Source organism: Cygnus olor, chromosome 17 (genome assembly GCF_009769625.2).
Source record: "Cygnus olor isolate bCygOlo1 chromosome 17, bCygOlo1.pri.v2, whole genome shotgun sequence".
Taxonomy (NCBI): domain Eukaryota; kingdom Metazoa; phylum Chordata; class Aves; order Anseriformes; family Anatidae; genus Cygnus; species Cygnus olor.
The window spans coordinates 9,386,874-9,396,309 of NC_049185.1; the positions used below are offsets into that span (position 1 = coordinate 9,386,874).

The 9,436-nt window shown below is 35.2% G+C and overlaps 1 long non-coding RNA gene across 1 annotated transcript in view; it reads left to right on the top strand.

Moving 5' to 3' along the window:
- Window positions 1–8,904, top strand: part of LOC121079643 — a 44,038-nt gene extending 35,134 nt beyond the window's left edge. The window contains exon 3 of the long non-coding RNA XR_005825121.1: window positions 8,821–8,904. This is a non-coding gene — a long non-coding RNA (uncharacterized LOC121079643). The remainder of the gene's footprint in view (window positions 1–8,820) is intronic.
- Window positions 8,905–9,436: the final 532 nt, after the last annotated feature.

Sequence of the window (9,436 nt, forward strand, 5' to 3'; positions counted from 1 at the left end):
CTCTATGCATTAAAACATGTCTGCTTTTTTCACTCAAGAAAGCACTTCTGTTCAGAACAATGACATACCACTTTCTGTTTTTGAAATCTCCATAATTTCCTTGGCTAATAAACATCCTAATACTTATTTGAGGATAGTTATGGTATACTCCTGTTCAGAAGCCATCTGTTTGTTTATACACAGATATTCTGTGCTATCACTTCTTGTCAGTTTTGTTATTTCAATTTCTTTTTCTTTCACTATTTACAGTCATGAGAGGCATATTACTTCTTGTCTTGCTGACCTAATGTTAATACTACATGAAGATTTTGAACCTTTAAATTTGACAAATATGAAGGCGCTGTGTCTCTTAAAGGTCTAAAAGAAAGAAATCCAGAAAGTGACAGAAATGCAGTGACAAATACTGGCTGTCTTAGAGATGCCAACAAGAAGTTATCAAGACTAATGAAAATTCAGTAACATCAAATACATTTGCATAGTACAAACGAGTAGAAAAGCCAGTGACAGAAATCTCTCGGATAGCAAAGGATGAAGAGGGGCATGAAGCTGGTGGTCCAGGCCTCACATTCATCCTAGAGAGCCTTGGACAGCCAGAAGGCCTCTATACTTCCACTGGCATATCTACATGGTGGGAATAGAAATGATATGAAGTCATGCAGTCTATCTTCCCCAAAATACTCAACCTTGGGTGCCCAAGATGTGTGGAAGCTATAGATCCAACTGGGAGGAGGGGAGAACTGATACTAACAAGTCTGTATCATGTAGCTTATTTACACTTATGGGTTTCCTTCTTCAAGCTAAAACCAAGGTCAGGATAACAGCGTTAAGCAAGTCAAATAACTTAAGCACTGTGACCGGTAGTAAGAAGCTACAGAGCGTGGGTTAGTAAGGTAAGACTGGAGTTATTAGGGACCAGTGCCTTTAATTGGCTTTTCTTACACGGTTGGTTCCCTTCTTTCTTGTTGAGACTAATGTGAGGACTGCAGTCAAGACTAACTGTTGACAAATGAAGCATAAAGTTTTCAGGTGAGCACTAGATGATCCAGTTTTCCCGAAAAGATGTGATTTTATGAAGAGGTTTTGTATTAACAAGGTTTGGTATTGTCAAGTCATTTTGTGATGATGAGTCTTTTCTTTATAACAAGACCAGAGTTGGGTCTGGTGATCAATTTATGGTTAGGCAACATATGATCTGGCATGCTTGGATTTGGGAAAGATGTGGCTTGCTGCCTTAGTTTTCGCAGATACATCTGTTATCTTGTTTCTTAGCATTTTGGCTGTGTTTATGTGAGTATTTCATCATAGTATTTCATACTATGTGAGTATTTCATCTGTCTCTATGCCATTATCATTGTTACCTAAGTAGCCCAGCTTTCTTGCTGCACACCTTTTAGATCGTGAAAGCTACCAGATTTCTGCAGTAAATGTTTCTTCAAGTTCCTTAACGCCCTCATTACCTTTTCAGTAAATAAGACTGGTAAATTTTATCATGGATCACAGTCAAAATTTGCATGCCCTTATTTTACTGTCCTTTACCATCTGCACCAGTACTTGATTGATTGGCAACAGATCCATTTGGGATCACGAACGTAGAATGTAAAAGTACCTTTTAGACTGGTAATGAAACCTTGTCTTTCCATGGTTAAAATAATTAAGCTCTTATTTATTTGTGGCTAGTCAGGTCTGCTTCTTGTTCTACTGCCTGATGAAGTTGATAAAAGTGTATTTCCTGTCTTTGACAACTAACACTACTTTGTTTCTAAGAAAAAAGTAACTCATGAAAATGTTGAATGAAATTGTTGGGTAGTAAAGGTAGAAAAAATACTTTCTGTTCCCTCTCCTCCCCCACCTCCTCCCAGTCCTTTGCATTCAAAAGAGAATGTCACACTTAATACTGGAAAATTACAAAGATACAATTACCTGTTATTAGCATATTATTAGCCTACACAGATATACTCACTGACATGGTCAAAATTTCATATACTCTGTCACCGCCTGATGGCATTGTAGCTGTGTCATGCTCTTTCAGGAACTTTTTTTGTCGTTGTTACTTTTAGCACACCCTGACTTTGAGTCTTGAAGTCCTTTATTTCCAAGTAGATGGTCAGGTGCATAATTCAAATAAAAATTTATTTGAAAAGTCCACCAAGACAGAAAGCTTATCTTCCTAAGATACTTTGTTGTATCACTTCTGACTTCTTTATATAGTATGTTGCTAGATTTTGCAAACCATTAATTTTTCTCAGTGAAATCATTGTGGAAATTTCATAACATCTGAGGATGAGATAACCAAAATAACTCTCAATTAGTAATGAGGAATTGAGGAACAATAAGATTATGGAATTCCTTTAATTTGGAATGGATAAATATGATAGGGAATTTTCAAGGGGGGAACATTCATTGACATGTGGTTTGACAACACCTTGCAGTTTATTAACTGGGAAGTGATATATGAAAAATGGAGCTCCAAAATAAATTTAACTGAGGGGAAATGGAAGAGCTAATGGTTATCTATCTTTCCCTGCCACACCTGCAAATATTGATTAGATGTAGTTCATTGAGAGTGAAAGGCGAAGATACAAGTTCAGCTGGATATTGGACAACAGGTTTTAAGGAATTATGAATTTGTCTATATTTTGAATTTCAGGAACAATTATCTGGTAAAATCTTGAGGTCTGGAAAACAAACAAACAAAACAAACACAAACAAAAACAAAAAATCAGTAGTTCCAGTAGGCTTCTACAATGTGAAGAACTAAAAGAAGACACAGGAAGGAGCTAATATGGCTTCATCCTTAGTGATATTCCTTGTCCCTGTGATCTAGACTGCTTCTCAAGATTTGCTAGAGAGAAACTGAGAAGTTCTAATACTAGTAATTTTAAGAAGTCTGGGAAGTTTCTGAAAATGTGAACTCTCAGTAATAAAGATAGTGATGAAACGAATCTCAAATGAGAAGCATGAGATTGATTTTTATACAACCTTATAATATTTTGACTTTCCATAAAGGTTTCCATATTGATCTTTAAATAGAGAAGAGATGTATTTTTACCACAAGGACAACTGAAAATTTATGGTTTGGAATAGAAAAATTTTGTTGTTTCCTATCCTTCCTGTAGAACTGAAAACTTTTAATAATGCCAGTGCTTGAGTATTGATCAATGTCTGGGATTATCGGTCTGTGCCAGCGTTTTCTGATCATCCTCATTTTCATGGAGTGCTGTTCTGCCTGAGTTTTCTCTCAGAAGTGGGATTTAATATTTCTGCATTTTTCAAATAGAAAGTCAGTGATGAGATCTACAGTCATAAGATGTTGTGCTGGCTCCAGGAGCAAAGAGCTCTTTGACATCAGCATGTGTGGTTCTATTACAGAAAGCAAACAAGCAGCTGCTGAAGGCAAGGAACGGTAGGGTAGCAACAGGGGGCTTAATTATGCCCACATTGCACAATATTTAGGTGCACCTGGCATCCTTTGGTAGGGTATGAAAGTTTTTATTACAAAGATGTCTGAAAAAGCTATTTACGATTCAGCAAACACTCTGAAAAGGCATTTTATCACTCTAAATTCTAATTCAGTGAGTCTTTTTTTTAAGTGCACCCAATAGGTGTCAGGTGATGCTTCTGGAAATAACAGACCTGACACACTGGAACTTTAGGTAAAAAGCAAGGTTACCTAATTACCTGCAGGAATTATATTCAGCTATGGTGCATTGTTCATGTGGAACTTATCTCAGGCAGAATGTGTGAGGTGAGTATACAGTATCAGACAGGGAAAGTGGGAAGGAAAAACACATCAGTTTGGTGCTGATAGCATTCCCGGAGAGACAGGGTGATCTTCCCCCTCTTGTTTGGAGCTGTGCATCCTCTACTGGAGCACCTTTCTTCTGCATCTGACGTAACTGTCCTGTTTGAGGGTGTGTGTGGTTGGTTTGCTTTTTTGTTTGCTTGCTTCTGTTTAATCTGACTTCTGTTCCTTCTTATTGCAAGCAGTCATACACTTGTTTGCCTCTTGTGCCCTGAATGAGCTCAGCATTCAGACTAAGCAGATCTTTTGTACTCCTGGTGCTGTCGTTTCCTGATCCTAAACCTCTGAGTCAATGGAAGGATTGCATTCGTTGACTTTTGGTAGTCCTGTCAGGAAGCTGGACAGCTGAGGAATGAGTGTTACAGGATTATGTTCAGTCTTCTATCAGTTTAGGATTAAACAAGACAGCAATATTTCAATGTGTATGTGTACAGACTCAGTGATATCTTCATGTTTTTTTCTGTCCCATTTTAAAAATGAGTAAAATAAATAAAAAAAATATAATAATTAAAAACAAACAAAAACCTCCAATAATCTCCTTATCTCTGTCCATCATATTTCAGATTGGTTCAAGAAAATTTGGGCATTCTGAGCAAATGTAAATTTTTTTTTTAGTTTACATAGCCTTATTGAAATTTATCTGAAAAATCATTTCCCATTTGATTAGAAAAAAACATGGCTACTTGTATAGAATGCAACATAGATTTTAAGCCAGGAAACATGGGCAGGGTGACAAGCAAATGCTTATTTCCTTTTGCTGCAGTCTTACCATATCTAAGAAGAATTTCTAAAATTGTCAGTCATCACTGAGAGGGATATTAGTATTCATAAATGATCTTTAGCATTTTTATGGTATTTCTGTAAAGGTGAACTTTATTTTGGATTTTTGTTCATTAATGTCAAGAGTTTTCCCCCAAGCCTGACATGTCTTTTGCTTACTCAGCACATTAAAATGCCTGGCTTTGAGTCTACAATGTGTTAAAACTCTGCTTTATATTTTTCCAGGGCATAAGGTGTAAGTTTTTTAAGAAGGTATAGGAGTTTAAGGAAACTTAATGCATTCTTACCTTCCAAACCCTTGAGGAGAAAATAGTGTGCCTGTGTAAATGAATTTAAGTTTTCCTACCTCTTATTTTGAGAAAGCAATAATATTCTGAGAAGTTCTCACAATAGCAGACAATCCTGAGTAACATCAAGAGAAAATGTGACCTACCAATAACTTCTGAGGGGGGTGTGTGTGTGTCTACATATATCTATATTTATATAAATATAAAATATAAAGCACTTTTTCACAGAAGTAGGAGGAAAGGAATCTTACATTAACCAAACACTTCTTAATTTCTTCAGTATGCTCAAAGCATCTCAGTTTTGAGCTGCTAAAGTTGATCCAGTACTCTATACTGTCCTATCATTTCTCTGGAGAATTACAGTACTTAGAAAAAAGATGACTGTGGCAGAATTCTAACATGATAAAATGTATTAAGCTCAAAAGGTAAGAGCTCTTCATTTAAAAAAAAAAAAAAGTTTTAAAGTGAGTAATGAAAAGCATCATTCCTACACAGGTCATTATTTTACATGTGAAGTTCTCATCACCTGAATGGCTTAATTTATCAACCTAGTGGAAAGAGATCTTGTTCTACATCAGACTTTTATATTCTGAATTTGTTGGTGGAACAACATCTGAGATTTTAAGGACTTAATAGTTAAAATTCTGAGTTGTCGGGTTTTTCTTTGTGCTTTTTTAATAGCCTGGCATACTTTCCATAGCATAAAACTAAATATCTTAATAGAGTATTGTTAAATGACATCATCTCCAATTATTTTTTTCCTTTCATTTCAAACTGAAAGATATAAATTTTACTCTGATAGTCTATGTAATCTTGCTCCACCTTGCATAATTTTGAGTCTATCCAATTGTATTACACTTTAAATGGAGCTTGAAACATGTCTAATTTAGAAAATATTTACATATAATCAAGGAAACATGACAGGGAAATCTATTTAGTAGCAATGCAATCAGCACTGTAATTGATATTGGAAATCTTTCTAGGAGGACACAGTTAGTTTAGCAAAACAGTTATGGCTTCATATATTGCACACAGAGGAAACCAGCAAATTGCACTGCTCATTTATTTACCACCTTCATTATTATAAATAATATTATTGTGTGGATGCTGTTTTTATCCATTTAGCAAATTTGCTTTGTCATGACTCAGTAGACCAAACTGCATTTCTGCATTTAGTGTTTATGATACTCTTTTCATCACTCACGTGATGTGGGGGGTGACATGGGACATAATCAAAAGGGGGAAAAAAAAAAAAAAACAAACCACCAAAACCAGAAAAAGTAACTGTTTTGCTTTACAGTTGAGTGTGCACAAAGAACTCATGCAAAGGACAAGTTGCACTTGAGATCCTCACACTATCACACTTGATTCAAAATTGTATACTATCCTGGATTTTGCCAATGATTGAAACGTTATAAGTGTTTAGGATATGGAGTCAACCTTTCCCCTACCAATTATTGGGAAATCACTCTGGTTTCTTACTATGATCCTCAATGCCCTATAATACTTTAAAATAACTGGGGAGAAATGGTCTATTTTTGCATCCTGTGTTGTTTTGCTGGCAATGTTGGGAGCTAACTGTGGTTGAGGGGCACAGCTCAGCTGCTAAGTGAGCACGCTGATAAGAAGGATGACAAAGAAGAGATTTAGAGCTGGTTACTTCTAGGGTTTTCCTACTGAAGGAATTTCTTTCTTCCCTTTCCACCTTCCTCAAAGACATCCATCAGTGTTGTGTGAGTAGAACTTTGCCTACACTTTTCCCTTAATTCCTCAGTGTTAAATTTGTAGTCAGTTATATGGCAAGTATAATTTTCTTCTCACTTTCTATAGTGTACAAATAATAATGTACAAATATTGACGAAGCTAATTTACTTGTAGGTGATGTTTTATTAAACACATTTATATCATTCATGTATCTAGCAGTACACTGATTCTTGGATAACAGCCATGTTTTTAAAAGCTAGCACTAGGCTGATGCATTATGTGATTTGTGAATCAGTGCCCAGGAGATGAGGGTTGTCACTTATTGAAACTATCTGTGAAAATAATAGATATGTCTCTAGGCTTGCGATGGATATTGTTTATTTCATTTTGTATTTTAGATATTTCAGTTCACTTCTTAAGCACACAACTATCCATTGTCTACTAAAGGAAGTAGAATATAAATCAAATCATTCTGGCTTCTGGGTTCAGCAAGAACTCATAACTCTTCTTTTCATTTGATTGTTTTTCACTTTAAACATTGACACGTGCAGCACTTCTTGAGCCAACTGCTTAAAAGTTTCTTTCACGTAACTTAGTGACAGGCTAAGTAGCTGTACTAGTGTAGACGAATACATCTTCCCTTTTTTTTTTCATTGCTATGGTTGTGTGAATTTAATATAAAGTTACAAATATGTTGGAGGTGAAAGCAGCCGGAGTTAGATTTAAAAAGCAATGAATCTTAATACTGGTCCAAACAGAAAATATAATATGCAATACTCACTGCTCTAGTGAGACATTGAGCAAAACATAAAATGATGATAAAGGCATAAAGGGGAGGCTTAATTTTGCCGGGGGGAAAAAAAAAGGTGGGATTCTCCTTGTCTAGGAGTACTTCAGGAGCTGGTGAATCAAGTTAGAAAAGACTCTTGTTCACCATTAGTTAATGAGCTGTGACGAGGGTTAGGGTGTTAAAAACACAGATAATTTGAGAGAAGTGATCTGTACTACTTAAGCAAAGTGTAATGTATTTTTGTAGAAATTGCTACAAAGATTTAAAAATATTTAGCATTAAATATTCTAGGAAAAAACTCTAACTTCTATAGGATAGTTTTTAACCAATTATAATAGTGTCATTTTCTAGTCAGTTTTCTTTATATGAAAATAATTGGTAAAAATTATTTTAAAACAACTAAGAATCTTTTCAGGGTCATTACACAATAACTAAATTAAAAAAGAAAATCATTGGATTGGCTCAGAAATGTTTGAGTCAAATCTAGTACAGCACAAGGATTAAGAGAATATTTTGCATAAAGAAAATGGGTATGTTAGTTCACTCATTAGTCATGGTTCTTTTCATGTTTTAATTATCATATCTGACTAGTTGTTTCACAACAGGCAAAGGTCAGTGCCATGAAATGGCAATCTGCAACGCTGGCTACCTTTGGATAAATGCGTACTATCATTCTGATGCATGTTGTTCAAGGAGGAGAGTCATTTTTGAATGATACCAATGCTATTCTATTTAAAATGTCCAGAATAGGTGTTCTGAACTTTATTTTTTGGTTCTCACCTATAATTTTTTTCAGCTATTTTTGTTTCTATAGTACTCAGGCTTTCTTAACTAAATACTTCTGGACCAAAAGAGTCCTGATATTACAAAATACAGTCATAGCCTCATACAAATTTTTCATTTACTGTATGCATGGAGGATTACTGTTAGAGTTTCAGAATGATTTAAAGATGCACTTCTTTGGACCCATACTGGAAACTTTTTTGGTTTGCAGAAACTGGAATTCTAACTTTGATCCAGTCTGCATTGCTGTGGTTGTTATAATCCTATATACTTTTGTGGGAATGAGAAAACACTTCCAGCATCTTAAATGTCCACATGATTTATGTGCCCAACTCACAAGATTGTGTGTGTTTTTTGGTTTGTTTTGTCTTTTTCTACTGGTAGACACATATTATATACAAGCTTTCCTCACAGTTAGAAGTTTCCCTATGGAAAGTATATTGAGTTTTATGTAGCAGTGAGGTCATAATTCAAGTTGCACCCTTGTACTCAGAATCCTCAGCCCATATCTTTTGAGTTTATCTCAGCATCTCACTTAGAACAATCATGCTCTTAGCCAGGATGTCAAAGCTAAGAAGGAAGCATTTTCCTTTTTATTGTGTAGATCTCATTTAGATGAATTACAGAAGGGTCACAGCTTTTCATTACAGATAATCACTTTTATTAAATTGCAGACACCATTGTTTCTTCCTTCATACATATTGACAGCCAGACTGGAAGTAATCCAAGCAGCTTCATTTTTGCCTGAAGTAGCAAAAGAAGTAAGAAATTGCCTCTTTTAAACTCTATTTCAAGCTACTATTGTTTAAGATTCCTAAGAAAAGTACAGAGGGTAAAGTCAGTTAGTAAATTATTTTAAGAATCTAAGAGAGAATCTAAGAGATACAACTATAAAGAAAGCTTTAAAGACACTTCCTTACAGCCTGTCTCAACATCATAAAACTACTTAAGCATTCTGGGTGTATTATCTTCTCCTGAACCAGAATAGGATGTTGATGTGTTCATCAGTTCTCTCCAGAAGACAATATTACATCAGTTCTACCAACTGTTTCTTATATCACTTAAGGTAAAATATGTATGCTGAACTACTGTAAGAGACCTTTTAGGAGCTCTTTAGCAATGGTAGGGTAGGATTCCTCATACCCTTTCATTTTCTTCATACCTCATTTAACAACTATAGTTTTTCCAAATTTTTCATCCTTTCTTTGGAAATATATTTGTTATTGAGTTAACTGGACAACAGAAATATATTTCCATTGATCCCCCTGACTGAGAAAACAGGTTTATGGT